At 48.8% G+C, this 11,085-nt stretch overlaps 1 protein-coding gene across 1 annotated transcript in view; it reads left to right on the top strand.

Annotated features, from left to right (window-relative positions):
- PHB2 (prohibitin 2) overlaps window positions 1-11,085 on the top strand; it is a 167,319-nt gene that overhangs the window by 40,596 nt on the left and 115,638 nt on the right. The window lies entirely within an intron of this gene.

Raw genomic sequence — 11,085 nt, 5'->3', positions numbered from 1 at the left:
TACGTATGTCTACAATAATACCTCCCATACGAAGCTGGAGCTCAACCTCAGCCAACAGGTTTGGCCCTTGTGTTTCATAACAACAGTACTTGTTGACAAATTCACTTGTCACGCCACTGTAAAATAGTAAATGAAAATTAAAATGCTCCCGTTTCAAGAAATGATGCCAGATAAGAGTGCTAGAAGATAAACTTTCATAGTGCCTCCAGCCTAAGGAGATAAAGCCAGTTTACTTTTTATTAAGTCTACATTAATATTTTCTTTTCTTAATCCTGCGCAACCACGAGGTGTTAAAATGTTAGCTTGAGCATGGAAGCTGTAATTCTGGAACTTCCATTCAATGAAAAACGTATCTGAGAATAAAAAACATTTTCTGATGAGCAGAGTGTAATAGATGAAAACAATTAGAGCTAGAGTGAGGTAATAAATAATAAAAACATTCATGCATTTAACAATAGCTTAATTTACAGTATAGAAGAGGATATTAATTTTTGCAAAAGCAACTGAAAATAAAATTTGATTCACTAAATGAAGGTTGGATGTACTAAAGAAGGTTACATTAATCGTAAAATGATTCCTGAGGGCACACTAAAATGACTGTAAGTATGCAACAGATTTACTTCAAAATCTCAGTAGAATTATACAGCCTCCCCAGAGGAGGGACTCTGGATCACTTGGAGATACAGGCTGGCAGAGGCCAGTGGAGGACCACAAAATGCAACATTGGAAGCGGGATGGAGGCCAACACGTGACTCAGAGAAAGGACACACCACACTCTCCATGTTCATTATTTTAGGAAGTGTAGCACCTTCTGTATTTGCAATGCCTGAGTAAACCTTATCTCTGGAACTGTTTAAGGGTCTACCGTAACAAATTACCTCCCGCTCTCTATATATAAATTTCCCTTTACTAAGGAATGCAAAGTAAAACATTCAAAGACACATCGGAGGCCAGCTGCCCAGGGACAGAGAAGATTTCAGGTGGAAGGGACTTCTGGAGGCCTCTGCTCCAAACCCCTGCTCACAGATGGGATGGGCTGGCACCAAATCTAGATGGGGTTGCTCAGGGCTTTCTCCAGGCAAAGAGTGCAGCTTCCCCAGCTGACCTGGGACACCCATTCCAGTGCTGAAATACCCTTGGAGGCAGGGGAAGGGGTTCCTTATGTTCAGCTATAAATTCCTTGTTGCAGCTTGTGACCGTGGCTCCACGCACCGTAGTTCCAAACTGCTGGTACGTGGAAGTTATCCACCTGTTGACCTATCATGGTTCCAAACTTCTGCTGCAAGTCTTTACTGAGGGAGACTGCTGATAACTTGGCAGCTGCAGGACATACATAAGAACACAGCCATACCATCCATCCAACCCTTCCGGAACAGGGCAATGAATGTCAAGCATGGTCATTCCTTTCTGCAAAGACATATATTGTTCTGAAGCTGGCAGAGGGAGGCCCGGGCCAGGATATGACTCTCTGCTCAGACCCTCAGTCCCAGGCAAACTAGTCAGTGTGGAGGAGAGCCAGAGAAAAGCTCAGGAGATAAAAGGATCAAACTCTGTAAATGGATTTGAATGAATGAAGTGCTGAAAGTATCAGTATAGATGGAAGAAAGGATGAGAGCTGACTGTGGAGAACTGTAGAAGGATTTTCCAGGAGGAGTGACTGGGCAAATAAATGGCATGTGAACTTCCATCTAGGCAAATATAAAGCAATGTACACGGAGAAAAAAACAACGCCATCTCCACATATAAAATGACGGACTCTGAACTGAGCAGTGCCACTCAAAAGTGATACCCTTAGGGTATGAGAGGCAGATCCATGAAAATGTCACCTTGGCATTCAGCAGCCATCAAGAGAGCAAAGTACATGGTAGAAATTCCTGGGAAATGAACTGAAAACAAAACAGAGAATGCCATTGTGCACTTGCATAAACCCAGGGTTTTCTCATATCTTGAAACATGCATGCAGTTGTGCTCTTTCCACGGAAACTAGAAAGGGCAATGAAAAGGCATGACTGAGTGAGCTAGACTGAGTGAGCTACACATCTTTGTCCAGAAAAAAAGGTTACTGAGAATGTGATCAAGGTCTGTAAAGCCACATATGAAAAGTAATGAAAAGTAGAGGTTGGTTATGAAATATTCACTGTCTTTTCCATTACAAGAACTGAGGACCATCAAATAGCGCTATGAAGTTCAAAACAGAAAGAGATTGTTCTTCTTGAAATGAACGGTTGACTGCATAATTTCTCATCAAAGGACATCGTCAGTGCCATAAGTTTGCATGGACTCAAGGGGAGACTGGAGAGTTTCATGCAAGAGGGAATAACTGGAAATGGCTGGAAGCTGTAGGAGTATCAGAGGAAAATAGCACATAAACTTGCCTTAACTTACACTTTTTCCTAGGTATTTGACAGTGACCACTGCTGGAGCAGTGGGCTCTGGATGAAGCGATCATTGGTATTTTTTTAAAAAGTTCAGCAGCAGTAAGAGCTAAGTGATACACCGAGGAGAAGCAACAAACACATCTGCCGTAAGAACTTCTGCTCATCAGTAGGGAATGCCAAAGAGGAGAGGGATGTATTAATCACTGGAGAGCTATAGGGAGCACTGTTACTTTGGAGGCATCAGGCAAGTAGTATCAAGCAATGAGTAAAAAAGTATTAATGCCAAGGGGCACTGGACTTGTAAGACATCCCCTGGTAGCCCACGTAATCCTTTGGTCACCCAGCACCAGGGAAGATGAAAGTGGATTACAGAAGGTACAGAAAGCAGTTTCCAGAATGCTGAGGGACACAAAGAGTCTCTCTGTTACATGCAAGACCTATGAAGACATTAATTTATTAACAGAACAATATAAAAGCTGAGGAGATGCAATTATTGTCTGCAAAACAACAAAAATTAAACGCAAGGTAGTTAGAAGGGGTACTTAAGCTAAGGGAGAAGGTTGGTATAAGAACCAATGGGTATAAAAAAGCCACCGACAATTTTAAGATGGAAATTAGAAGACTCTTGGACATTTGGTGAAGCTCTGAAACAGCTTTCCCTAGAGCGTAACAAAGGAAAAATAAAATCTGTATTATTAACAAATACACCTTTTTGATTCTCTGCTTCTAGGAGTTTGTGACCAACAGCGAAGCCAACGTAACAGCCATTTGTGCAAAGGCCAAGGCACTGAACAGAAGAAGATGGACAGATGATGCAGAAGGGAGGGAGAGAAATAGGGCCAAGGAGATGGGCACACGAAGAGTTGTACAGCAGGCCTGAGACAATGATAAGCTTTGAGTCACTCCCTTGCTTGGGATCCCACAGCTTGTCCTCGGTCTACAGAACTAGCCAAGTGAGATGATCCTGCCCTCGCTGTAGGGCTGAGAGAAGGGAAACCCAACAGTGTGTCACAGGAATGTTTACAAGGGAAAAGATCTCCGGAGGTCTCCACCCAAGCCCGCTGTTCATACCAAAATGCAAAGCTACATGAGGTTGTCATGAACATCTCAGAGAAGAGCTTCCACAGCCCCCCTGAGAAACCTGTGCAAGCACTGAACCACCCTTGGGAGGGAAGTAGAGATTTTTGACTTATGTATATCACCAAGTTCATGGTGAACAATGGCTTTAGTTCTTATGATTTTATAAAATCACAAAACATGATGATTATGGCTGAGTCAAGGTCATGATACAACAAAATACTTGAAATCACAAACATCTAGAACTCTCCCTGATCCACAAAGAATTTGAAGCAACCAATTCGTGCCAAAATGCTGCCATCTACAGATACATAATCTGCCTTACAGAACCACAGATCTAGGCCTCCACCTTTCAAGTGGCCAGCTGAACCTGTAGGCATGGTTTTTACCGGATTAAGCCCAGACTGGACTGCCAGGGGAAAAGGCACGATGGCAAGTGAAACCACTGCCCGAGATATTTTTAATGCCTGGAGTAATCTCTGTAAAGCAGTGCTTGACAACCTGTGGGGTGAAACTTGGTGCACAGCTATGGCATAGCATGACCTGTCCTGTCAAAAAGACCTTGTGCGTGGATCCACTGCCAAAAAGTAAGTACCCCAGAGCTCACCACTGAGAGACAACACAGAACATGGTAGCTGGTGAAGGCATCGGCTGAACAAAGTTTGCAGAAACATGGGTAAAGTTTACAGGTGGTGCTGAGGCAGGTTATACAGTAAATGATGGATTGGAAACTCTGGCACAAACCAGTCAGCATTACTGTGGCAATAAGGTTGCATAGAAGACAAGCATTTTAATTATGGAAGATTTTTACATGCAGAACAGAAGAACGTAGAATGCTTTCAAGGATGAAGATTCAAGGATAAACAGAAACACTGAATAGGCCTTGTAATTAACAACTGATAGCAAAATGAACACGAGTTCCCAGCACAAGACTTCTAAGGGAGCCGTTCCTGAATGAATGATATCCACCAGTGCATAAAGACAGGAATATTCTTCAAGAACTGGAATAGAGAGATGATTTTTACCTGACTATATACAGGATTGGCAGGACCATTATGGGAGTAGTGTGCGCAGTTTTAACCTGCGTACTTCAGAAAGGATGCTGACAAATTGAAAACTTCCTTAAAAAGAACAATAAGGAAGATATGAGGTCTGATAACTCCACTCCCCCTTCACAATAAGAGCTTTAAGAAGCTCAATATATTTAGCTTATCAGAGAAAAGGTTAAAAGGTGATAACCATGGCCTAGGAGTGTTACAAAGGAAGAAGATTTCTGATAGCAGAGGGCTCTTTAATCTGCAAGCCAAAGACTCCAGATCCAATGGATAAGAGCTGAAGCTAGACAAATTCCACACAGAAATAGTGTAAAATATGAAAAGTGGGATAGATTAATCACTTGAAAAACTTGCATAGGGATCTATCATAACACTGGAAGTCTTTAATGAAGGTTTTTGCTTTTTTTTCCTCTAAAAAAATGTTCCAACATTTTTTTGAAAAAACCTCCAGGTGACATTCTCTACCTTGTTCTGTGCAGGGGAGAGGACCAGCCAACTAACCAGAACAGCTTTTCTAATGTTGAAATCATTAGAAGCCATAGAGAGGTTGAGCAGGAGCTGGTCCTGGGTGAAACAGTACTTTGAAAGCAACAGTTGAACAACATCTAAGGAAAGCCTGACAGATAATCATGATTGGATAAACCACTGTTCGTAGAGAGTGGACTGTCTTAATGAGGCTGGTAAACTCTGAATAATTCTGAGGAAAATCACTTCACATCATCACTTCATCGTTGCACTGCCTGAAAGAAAAACAGTAATGTACCCAATATGCTATCCTATAGATATACTTTATATCCAATACACTATCCTATAGATACGCTTTATATCCAATACACTACACTATATATATTCTAGTTACAATTTAATACACAATACATTATGATGCATATCTTCTGTGATATATATACTACTATATATATACTGTGATACATATACATAAACAAATATATACGTATATATGTGTGTGCGCATCAGTATATACGACCAACTGCACAAGGAGAGAGATGAAGGTTGTTCAAACGTAACCTTCGCTTAAATGATCTATAACACAGAGAAGCCTTGTGGAAGAAACAGGGTATCACCAAGTGCCTTGCGAGGCAGGGAAGTACATGACTAAAATTTTCCAGCTAAACTGATCTATGATGAACGATGTCACCAGGGCAAGAGACATGAAGATTGAAAGCCGCCAGTTACCCTTCCCTCAGCAAAGCCCAGCCGGAACATCATTGGCTAAAATTGCTCAGAGAAGATATTGCAGTTACCCTTTGGTTTGCAGGTGAAAATACTGCCACAACAATCAATCAAACATTGATACTTTTACAGGAGACAATAACAAGTCTGTGTTTGCTGCCACAACAAACACCAAAAACAGATTGTAAGAAATTTCTGCGGGAGCATCACCAGAACTGGAAGGACGGCAATGCTTCTGAAGGGGTCATTTCCTCACAATATTGACTTGCGTGAAACTTTTAGCATATGCCAAAATCCTCTTCCCCAAGAGCGCTAAGCCCAAATTACCCACCCAGACTAAAGCAAAGGTGAAGCTCAAACCACATGAGCTGGAAACATCCCCTTCCACTGCGTCATTCTCCATGCACTTCACATGGAGGATACGGGCTGTAGGCCCACAACTGCCCGCCGCGCGACTGGAAGGACAAAGAGATCCTTCAGTGTTCACCGTGACACCAAGAACAATGGGGCATGCACCTGAGCAACCTGGCAACAGGTACACGTCTGGGGGCCACCACAGCTTCAGTAACTCGGGCAAGGCATTGAAATGGAGCACCTCATGTCCAAGCTGACCCCGCCTGGAGTGCTGCGTTCAGCTCTGGGGCCCCCAGCGCAAGATGATCAAGGGCCTGGAGCACCTCTCCTACGAAGACAGGCTGAGGGAGTTGGGGTTGTTCAGCCTGAAGGTGAGAAGGCTCCGGGGAGACCTTCCAATACCTAAAGGGGGCCTGTAAGAAATCTGAGGAGGGACTCTTTGTCAGGAAGTGTAGCGATAGGACAAGAAGTAATGGCTTTAAGCTAAAAGAGGGTAGGTTTAGATTAGATGTAAGGGGGAAATTATTCTCCATGAGGGTGGTGAAACACTGAAACGGGTTGTCCAGAGAAGCTGTGGCTGCCCCATCCCTGGAAGTGTCCAAGGCCAGGCTGGATGAGGCTTTGAGCAACCTGTCGAAGTGGATGGTGTCCCTGCCCATGGCAGGGGGGTTGGAATTAGGTGATCTCTAAGGTCTGTTCCAACCCAAACCATTCTATGGTAAGTTAAAACATTCACGGTGACCAGACTCGGGCAGTGATCTCATGAACTAATTCTGCAGAGAATACATACCCAAGGTGTAGCTCACAGAGTAGACTTTTTAAGACAATGACTTTTTCAGAGTCATTAAGACAATGACTTCTTCACTTTTAAACATACTCTGAACTTGTGTTACCTTCTCCTTAGCATTACCAGCCCTTAAGAAATTTATAAAGCATTACTGTTCTGTACTTCAATAGCAACAATCCTCAGGAAGTAAAGATGGAAGAGACGAACTGATAAATGCAGGAAATATAGTTGATACTTCCATAGCAACTCCTAATGGAGGAAGAAGGAAGTCAAGAAAATCCACCAGAGACAAGAAAATGGTTTATTTGTTCAAAAGAGAACACTGCTGGGAGAGAGAAAAAACAGAACTGGGGAAGATACAGACTGACGAAGGAGGGAAACAGATTCTCATAAGAAAAGGCAGTTACCCAAAAAGAAAAAAAAAAAAAAGATTGGGTAAATGTGCAGGTAGATATTTAAGGAGGGGCAGTGTTGAATAAATGTTCAGACAGATTGCAGAGACTGCATTTGCAAAGTTATTACAACCCAGATCCAGCAAATAAATAATCCTTCCCTACACAGCTCCAAATTCCACAGTGGCTGCTCCCCTGGATTCCACCTCCATCCACCAGAAAAATGCCGATGAACGTGAGAAAGATCAAGTAGGAACCAGGAAAGCATATATATGGACTGACAGAGGATGAACTTTGGGAAGAACAAAACCTGCCTCATCCATTCCAGCTACACATAAAGGCTCACCATCTTGAAGAAATGTACTGATCGGGTTGCTCTTTAGCATACAGATTCTGCTATGCTACAGTTCCTTGCACGCCCAGTTTTATTTTGGAATACAAGTATGCCCACTTGAAAACTTGATTGTGATTCCTTCCGCAGACAAACGCGAAGGTGAGAATGCAAGAACCTTTCAGAAGTATCCAAGGGGTACAAAATCTAGGGCAGGAGGTAAATTCATATGAAAAGACATAAAGGCAGGCCACTGCAGCAGGTTATACCTGTTGCTCTCCTTCATTAGAATTCACTGCACATTTAATTTTCAAATGTTTGAAAGGGTTTTATTGTTTCCAGCACGAAACACGGTACCATAAATTCACTTCTTCACAGCCATACTTGAAAAGCTCCACTGTGAATCACAATTAGAAAAGTCTGTTTTGAAAGACCATACTACTCCCAAGAAACTGGGAGAACGCACAAACAATTGGTTATGCAGTCACCACCAACAAACGTAAAAACAACCTGGCCAAGAGCAGGGAAAGACGGATGAAATTCATTCTGCCAAACAATCTGACCGTTCACATTTGCAAGTGTCCCATCCATGGGCAATGATCTTGGAGCTTCAGCCCCTCCACTCCCTCAAAGGTGCATGTACAGCAATGTCAGCGATGCACTACACCCTTGAGCTTCGAAGAACGGAGGGTCTAGCTTTCAGCTCAAACAACTGTGGGATTTGTGTTCATGCAACCGAGGTAACCGTGCGGGCATTTGGCTGATGCGCTGACATGGACACGTTGTTCCTTGGGGGAAGTCAGGACTGAACTCTGAACTGACCTGCATATAGGATGAAGGACGTATAACCACGCTCCACCATTCGGCTGGACACAAAATGAATGGCATATCTAACTCCTTCTCTGCTCTCTTGCTATACACCTTATGGTAATGGCCTACTACTTTCACCTCACTCTTTCAGTGCTAGAAAGCACCGAGGTTCCCATGCAATCCACCCCGTACCACAGCCCAGGAGAGATAATAAAAACAGATTTGAATGGCTGGCTGGACAGGGAGATGCTGTTCACCAAGAGACACAGCACTGCAAAACAGACTGTGCAAACAAAAGAGATGCATGCCAGTAGCCATACTGACAACCAACTTATTGCAGAAGTCATGGCAGCCACAGCGCAGCACTGAGAGAAATGCAGATGAAGACGCTGCCTCTTTCAAAAGCAACTTCAGAAACATAACGCGGCTATCGGCAGATCTCAACTGCAAGCAAAAGCAACACACAAAGTGATGCCACAGTGACCAAATGGCTGCCACTTAACAGCACAGCGGCCACTTGGCAAAATACGGCTGGGCAACAGCCACCAAAGCTTCGCAAACCAGCAACCTCCTGACGCCAGCAGAGCGCAACAGCTCAATGGCACAGCCAGAAGGACAGCACGGGAAATACAGAAGACAGTTCTCCCCGAGCCCTGAATTGCAACTGAACGGCCAACCCAACACACTGGAGGGATCCCGAATGCCACTGCGATGCCACCCGCTTGGACTGGCCTTGCCTGCTCCCTGGTCCCCATGCTTTTCCCTGTGAGTTTCAGAGGAGAGGGCAGCGGGTCCCCAGGCGGCGGATGGCATGGCCGGGGGGAATGCTATCGGTGCACGCCTAAGACTCAGGGAGGGAGCAGACACACTCCGCAGCACAGATTCCCCACTCAGACCCCGACGCAAGCACCGTGTCCGAGCCTCATTGCTGCCTGCTCCCCAGCTGCACCTGGGCGCGAGGGGGACAATACGCGGCTCCCCCGGAGGAGGGAATTTCGCCGAGATTCTTCGGGGCTGGCAGCAGCGGAGCTTGCCCAGGAGGCAGCGAGTGGGCTGACTCCCTTCCAGCATTGTTTCATTTTCATTCCCGCACCGTGCTGGGCCGCAAACCCCCAAACTCCGGCGTCTCCTCCCGCTGCCCGCGCCCACCGCCCCGGGGGCAGCGGCGGCCCCGGCCCCCGCCGAACTTTCTGCGGCAGGGAACGGAGGGAAGGGGGGGGGGGGGCTCGGCGGGGGGTGTCCCCGCCCCGGGACCCCCGCGGTGGGCACTGAGCTCTCCCCCCCCCCCCCCGGCGCCGCTCCGGAGGCGAGGCCGGCCAAGGAAAACAAGCCCCGGGCTGGGGCTGGGGCCGGGGCCGGGGCCGGGCAGCGCCCCCCGGTGATTTACGATCGTTCCCGGCGCCGTCCGGGGGACGAGCCCCGGCGGGGAGCGGGCTGCGGCCGCCGCCCCCCCGGGAGCCACCGCGCCCCGGGGCGCCCCGGAACCGTCGCCGCCCGCCGCCCGCATCCACGGCGGGGCAGCGCCATGGACCGACCGCCATCAGCCCCCCAACTTTGCCGTTCGCCCCCCGAATCGCCGTGCGGAGGGAGGGAGGGAAGGGGGGGGACCGGGGGGGACCGGGGGGGGGGGGTACGGGGACACCCGCGGAGGAACGCAGCGAGCGGGGGTAAAATGACAAGCGGCGCGGGAGTGGCCGTGAGCGGGCGAGGGACTCACCGGCGGCTCCGGAGGGGAGGTCGAATGAAGGGAGGAATGGAGGAGGAGAGGAGCGGGGGGAAGGGATTTAAACGCTGCTCCCCCCCCCCCCCTTTTTTTTTTTTTTTTTTTTTTTTTTTTTTTATCCTCCCTCCTCCTCCTTCTCCGCGCTCCCTCGCTCTCTCTCCTGCCTCCGGAACAACGGCTGGGGCGCAGGGGCAGCGGCTCCGAGGGGGTGCGGCGGAGCTCGGCGGCGGCTCCCCCCCCCCCCCCTCCCGCCCCAAAGCCCCGCGGCTCTGTCGCCCCCCGTCCCGCAGCCCGCTCTCAGGCGCTGCCGCCCGCGCCCCGCCGCCCTCCCATCGCTCCGCTCCGCTCCGTCCCTTGGCCACCTCCCATTTCCGAAGAGCCCAGAACCAGCCCCCCCCCCCCCCCCCCCAACCTTCCTCCGCTCTGTCACCCCCCCGAAGCCCGTCCCCGCCTCCCCGCCGCCCACAGCGCGGACCGGGAGACCGAGCGGGGAGCGGCCACCCCGGGGCGGGGTGGTGGGGGGGGGGGGGGGGGGGGGGCAGCAGAAACCCGGCGGAGGGGCCGGGGAGCGGGGCGGGGGGGGGGGGGGGGGGAAGCAGCACGGGCAGCCCCGGGCGGGGCGAGGCAGGGCGAGGCGGGGCGGCCGCCATCAGCATGCAGCGCGGGCCGGCGCTGGCTCGGCGCGGCCCCCCGCCCGGCGGCCTCCCATCCCCCGCCGGTTACCAGGCAACGGCACAAAGGGAGAGCCTCGTGTGGAGGCCGCGAGAGGCACCGGCGCCCCGCCACAGGGGAGGCCGCCGCCGCGCGGCCCCGCGCGTCCTTCTCTCTTTTTTTTGTTTGTTTGTTTGTTTTCTCCCTCCCCCCCCCCCCCTTTTTTTTTTTTTAATCCTTTAATAAAGCGAGGTGCGGTGTGGCGCTGAGGCAGCGGGCACGCGTGGGCCCCGCGGGAGCTCGGCGGCCCGCTGAGGGGCTTCACCGGCTGGTGCT

Source organism: Anser cygnoides, chromosome 1 (genome assembly GCF_040182565.1).
Source record: "Anser cygnoides isolate HZ-2024a breed goose chromosome 1, Taihu_goose_T2T_genome, whole genome shotgun sequence".
Lineage (NCBI taxonomy): Eukaryota > Metazoa > Chordata > Aves > Anseriformes > Anatidae > Anser > Anser cygnoides.
Note: the sequence above shows the minus strand (reverse complement) of the source record. Positions and strands in the feature narration are given on the sequence as shown.